Source organism: Hakea prostrata, chromosome 5 (assembly GCF_041222555.1).
Source record: "Hakea prostrata isolate BN-2017 chromosome 5, UWA_Hpros_2, whole genome shotgun sequence".
Taxonomy (NCBI): domain Eukaryota; kingdom Viridiplantae; phylum Streptophyta; class Magnoliopsida; order Proteales; family Proteaceae; genus Hakea; species Hakea prostrata.
Genome location: NC_142604.1, coordinates 10,184,485 through 10,190,630, shown reverse-complemented (window position 1 = coordinate 10,190,630; position 6,146 = coordinate 10,184,485). Strand labels below are relative to the sequence as shown.

General features: G+C 39.2%; 2 pseudogenes across 1 annotated transcript in view; both read right to left on the bottom strand.

Annotated features, from left to right (window-relative positions):
- Positions 1–4,534: 4,534 nt before the first annotated feature.
- Positions 4,535–5,498, bottom strand: LOC149015038 (uncharacterized; annotated as a pseudogene).
- Positions 5,497–6,146, bottom strand: part of LOC149015037 (uncharacterized) — a 29,964-nt pseudogene continuing 29,314 nt past the window's right edge. The window contains exon 4 of the transcript XR_016173442.1: positions 5,497–5,996. The product of XR_016173442.1 is annotated as an uncharacterized LOC149015037 (transcript). The remainder of the gene's footprint in view (positions 5,997–6,146) is intronic.

Here is a 6,146-nt window from a genome sequence, read left to right as displayed (position 1 = left end):
CTTTGGTGGGCCCGTTGCTATATCACTATCCACAGTGACGCTGCGCTTGGGTCAGTTTTGTCAAATTTCAGAATATTCAAACCGATGATGTAAATTGGCTATTAAGAATTGCAAGTTAACATTTTACCTCATACCTCATTATGATCAAGGAGCATAATAGGAGTGTTTGCTATTGGAGAGAAGCCAATTGCTTGAAATCCTGTTTTTGTGTAGTATCGAGTATATGTTGAGGCTGTTTAAGCTCTGGATTGCCAAGTTTTCCATTTGCTTTCTTTACTGTTACGTGTAAAAGTTCCCACCATGGATTAGAGCGTATCTGTAGTAGTGAGGAGTGAGGACTGGCTTCCCAAAGTTATCGAGAGTGGAAGCCTTGCTTTTGAACTGTCCCAAGCAAACGTGTTTAGAATCGAAAAATGCATTTCCCAAAACACAAAACTAACAATTTTGACGCTTCTAATCTTACTATGGGTATATGACACTCATGAAGGATTGCAAAAAATATATTAGCAGTGATCAGAAGTTGTACATTATAGATGGGGGAAGCAATTTTCTTTCACTCATTTTCTTTCAGCTGAACTTCTTGATGCAAAAAATATTTGCAACTGCTCCAGTGCCAATTTAATTGCAATGAAAAATAATAAATGAAAGGTTCTGGACCTTATGAAATTTGGTCTATTTCGCTTTTAGTCTAAAAGAACTAAGACTTTTGAATCTGCTACTATATAAAAGGAAAACCTCCAACACTTGTGGCACGTATTTTCTTAGACCAAAATACCCCTCCTAAATAGACATGAACCTTCTCAAAAAGCCCTTTTCTGCAACCAAATTAACTTCTAGGGGTGTCAATTTTCAACCCGAACCGTTGAAACCGGACCGAACCGATCCGTTATAGCCCGAACCGGCCCGAACCGAACCTTAATGGGCTGTGTTTGGGCTGAAGACCCTCAGCCCGAACGGTTTCGGGCTGGGCCGGGCCAGCTCGTGTGCGGCCCGCTAGCCCGAACCGGTAGGCCCGAACCCCAGCCCGTTAACCCGTTTGAATAAATAAAAAATTTCTAAAAAAAAAACCTTTATTCCTTACGGTTATGGCGCATTAACTCATTGTTCAACTTCAACCCACCCCACGTTTCATATTCTTGAGAATTTAAATTTTAAATTTCAAAATTTTCATTATTTTAATTTTAAAATTTTACCAAAACGGTAGCAAATCCTATTTGGCTATTTCATTTAATTTTAGAAACCTACCGCCTTAGTTTTCATTTAATTTTAGAAATGCCACGTTTCATATTCCTGAGAATTTAAATCCTAAATTTCAAAATTTTCATTATTTTAATTTTTAAATTTTCCAACGGGCCCCTTTGGCTTTTCATTTAATTTTGAACCACCGCCTAGTTTTCCCAAACAAAAAGAACCTAATGCCTTAATTCTTAATCGGTAACCTTCCGTCGCTCTCGGTTTCACTTTTAGTTGCGAATTTCTTCTTCACTGTTTCGTAAAGGATTTTCACTTTTACAATTTTACTTTCTCTGTTCAGCTACTTTCACATTTTACCACTCTCTAGCAAATCTATTTCTTATCACAAGTAATTTTAAGTTGAGCCTTCATATAAATCTAATTTCATTGGGTGAAGATTGTAAGGTTGACCTACACATGATAGAAGAATCTAAATTTTTTATTTTTTGGGGTTGGGGGTGTTTGGATCAAGGCATCAAGCTAATGCCATCACTAGATTTACTTGGAGTCTTCTTCCTCTCTCTATCGTAGTTTTTTGTGTGAAGAGTTGAGGAAAAATAAAAATAAATTTCAATATTGATTTTTAATTTAGTCCAAACCGTTAGCCCAAACCGCTAATCCAACCCGAACCCAAACCGCACCAAACCGAAACCGCACCGAAACAGTTATCTTTTAAATGGGCTGTGTTTGGGCTGGGGGGTTTTCAGCCCGAAACCGCTCCAAACCGCACCGTTGACACCCCTAGTAACTTCTCATGGAACTCACCCTTTAAAAACATTACACCCCTTAAAACTCAGATTTCGGTATTCTCTTCCACTAGACAAAATCATACTACTATATCATATCATACTATCATACTATCATATCATACTACTATATAAATCATAAACTTGAGACAATTGTGGTACGTATTTTAATTGACCAAAATACCCTCCTTGAATAGGCATGCACCTGTTCATAATACTCAACAACTACCAAAAAAATGAGACTTCAATTTAGTTATGATATAATTTTTCAATTTTCATAATATCAAAATACCTTCGACTAACAGTGACATACCTTTTCCACATTAGCTGTATCGTTTGAATCCCTTGGAACTCGTACCCCAAAATGAACCCGTTTGAAACCCAGACGTAGGCTCTAGAACTCTCAAAACAATCCCATGAAGGAAAGCAAACATCGCCTCCAAAAAAACAATCTCCAATGACACATGCCATCGAAATTGGTCGAACCCTGATCAACAAGACTCTCTCAGGAAGGTTGGATTTTTTTTCTTTTCCATATTGATATTGATGGACGGGCATGGTTTGTTATCAATATTTGCAGTTTTCCTTTCATTCCTTTATGTCGTTCTGGTTTGTTTCCCATTTAATTAAAAGTTAGCACAAAGAAATACTTCGTTTTGTTTCTGCTAAATTTGAATAATGTGGGTTTCCTTTACAGGTCCTTCGAGTGGATAAAACTGACGACCTTCTGAGCGGTTCAAGAAATTCCTGATTTTTATCTTGAAATTTGTAGAGCTTGTGCACTTACAGAGATACGTAGTTGAATTCTTCACTCTCATACTCGAATCTGGGGCAAGTTTCGTGAAACAGATTTGAAGAAACACAGAGATTTCATTTCCCTTGAATCCTCGTTTGGAGTGCTGGTGTCATCCCTCGATGCAGTGTTCTTTTGTGGCCGGCGGCGATTGCTCTCTGCTTCTCCTCCGATAATGAGAGGTGAATCTTCTTGTTCTCATCCCCTTGATCTCCAATTTTTTATTCTCTTCTTGTTGAGGAATCTTTTGTTGTGGAAGAAAATTTGGAGGAGCTCTTAGATCATCAGGAGGATCTGGTATTGGTTGGCAAGGTTTCAGATGGGAGACCTTTCAAAAGGCAGGTGATCTCCAATGGATTAGTGAAGCCAAGGCATTTGATCCATGGAGTGAATGTGGAGCAGATTTCTCAGAATTGTGTTACCCTTCATTTTAATCATCAATTAATTTGTAGAATGTCTTATACGGCCGTGGACTGTCACTAGGAATTTGATTGTTTTGGATCCGTGGTCAAGTTTGGAGAGTCAACAATTCATCGTCACTGCTGTTTGGGTTGCAAATCCATGATGCGCTTTCTGAATCTCTTAATTTGAGATGGGTTTTGACTCCCGGTGCCCCGGTGGCGTACTATATTATGAAAATTTGCCCAAATGATCACAAAGGAAACAAGTGCAGAACTAAGTCCTTCATATGTCTTCTTCTCCCCCCCCTCTTTTTTCCCCTCTGTAAACAGTTCTTCATATGTTCAAGACTCTGGCTATGGTTTGTGATCAAATGCCCCCCCTGTGCTTCAATTCTCTAATTAGAAACCCATAGAATTGTGTTAAAAAGGGATCAAACCTGCTCTAGATGGGGACATAGAAGGAAGATGTGATCTGAATTGGCCTCATCATCATGACCAAAAGCATGTAAGGTTGGTATTTCACGACCTGTCTCATTGAGTAGAAATAGAATGCGAAGTCTTCTATGAATACTTTTTCAGACGAAGTGAGCAATTTCTGGTGGAACTGGAAGGTGTCGGAGATGTAACCATATTTTTTTAATTTTATCACAAGCTGGAGCTCTCTTTCTCTCTCTTTGTGCAGAAAGTATTGTATGCTGAGGATACAGTACCAAAAACACCATGTCAAGTATGCTCGCACACGATCCCATGATCGAGAATCAGAGGTAAAACCTATATAAACAAGTAGCGGACACCCAAACGAGGTATCTGAATCGTTTCTTATACATTTACGTTCATTATTTGCTTTGCAATTAGCCAGAGCCTTGTGATAAGTTCATTTGCTAACTTAGCCTTGTGATAAATTCATCACTAAGTTATAAGGTTTTTATCGAGAACAAGGATTTCAGCTTCTCCAATAAATTCAAATTCAAAATATGAAAAGAAGAAACAAATTATTTGATAGAATAATTTCTTAGAAACCAGAGCAACCAGTTACTGACTAAGATTGAGGAATTGTATATGAAGTTCGTCAGATTAAATAGGATATCTCAATTAAAATTCTCATGCAGGTAAATCGAATTTGAATTCTATGCACTACCAAAAAAATGCCAATATCTATTAGATGATATCTCAAACCACTTCAACTTCAGTAATATGCAAAAACTTGTTACACGATTTATAGGGCAATGAAGCTATGATCAAAGTGAGAGCCACCTATGAGACGGTAGCAGAAGCGTGGTGGTGCTTATGAAACAATTTAGGAGTAGATTTTGATTGACAAATACTGATCTAGTGAGTCTTTTTCAAAAATAGCTAATTCATTAGCTTACCGTTGGAGATGGCGTGCCAGCCTTCAGGGAGACCGTATTCGCTGATATGACCTCACCTGCTTCCTTCAAACCCGTCTTCACCACGTCAAATTGGGCAGCCTGGAACCTCATCACACTCTCGATGTAGGTTCTCCATTGCACTATTGTCGTAAAGTTTTGATCCATGACCAGGGGAACCAATAGCCTTGATCACAAGCCACCATGGGCACCTCTCCGCAAAGAAAACGCGGTAATTTTCATTCGAGGATGCCAGTCCTGTCAGAGTTCACAATCAAAAAATTGAACCCTAATTCTATAAAATTCGAACTGATCTTAGCTTCATCAAGAATCTTAGCTTCATCAAGAGCGATGCCGACGTTCATTTTCTTGAATTCTTCAAACTCGGCTAATTTCTCAGCCCCATCATGGCCGCCTATTTCCTCGTCTGGAACGAACGAAACGTAAACAGTCCTAATCGGTTGAAACCCAGATTTCTTCAATCAGCGTATGGTTTCCAGGTATTGTATGCCAACACACTTCATGTCCTGCGATCCTCTGGCATAGATATTTCCAGCATCATCGATGTGAGCATCAAAAGAAGCATGAACCCATTTATGGTGCTCGGCAGGTACCACGTACGTATGGCAGTATGGGAATACAGAAGAATGGGAGGAAGATCAGGGTTTGCACCAGGCCATTTCAAGAGAGCAACAGAAATGCCCTTGACGAATTCAAGGGATTGCGATTCGAGGCCGATAGCTTTGGCTTCAGAGAGGATGAAATCGGCAGCTGTATGGTAGTTAGGGTTAGGGTGAGCTGTGCTAATTTGAAGATACTTCTGGAATCTTGAAATTATCGCCGATGAATCCTCTGGCAATGAAACAACTACTCTCGATGTGAAAAAGAAGCAGAAGAGAATGAAAATTTGAAACCTACGAACTGAAGAGAGAGAGTAAGTTCCATAAATTCCCAACATTTTTTCTCAGGAGAGAGGTCACTGAAGAGAGGCGAAGTGGCACACTGCCACTGAGCTTTCAAGAGCTGAACTCTTCTTCAAAAAGAGTAAGAACTACAGAGACCAAACCCACCAAAATGGCGTGGGAATGGCCCCGTAGCTGTATCACTATCCAAAGTGACGCCACGCTTGGGTCAGTTTTGTCAGATTTCAGAATTCAGATACATTCAAACCGATGGTGTAAATTGATACCAATCTTTTTTTGGTAAACTAAATTGACACATTTTACCTCATAGCAGAATAGTAGTGTTTGCTATTGGAGAGAAGCCAATTGCTTCCAATCCTGCTTTTGTGTGGTATCGAGCATCTGTTAGATGTTGGATAAAGCTCTGGTTTGTCAAGTTTTCCATTTGCTTTCTTTACTGCTCCTTGTAAAAGTTCCCACCATGGATTAGAGTTATCTGAAGCAGTGACGACTGGCTTCCCAAAGTCATCGAGAGTGGAAGCCTTGCTTTTGAACTGTCCCAAGCAGATGAGTTTAGAATCAAAAAATGCATTCCCAAGACACAAAAATAACAATTTTGATGCTTCTGATCTTACTATGGATATTTGACACTCATGAAGGATTGCAAAAAATATATTAACAGTGACCAGAAGTAGCAAACTATA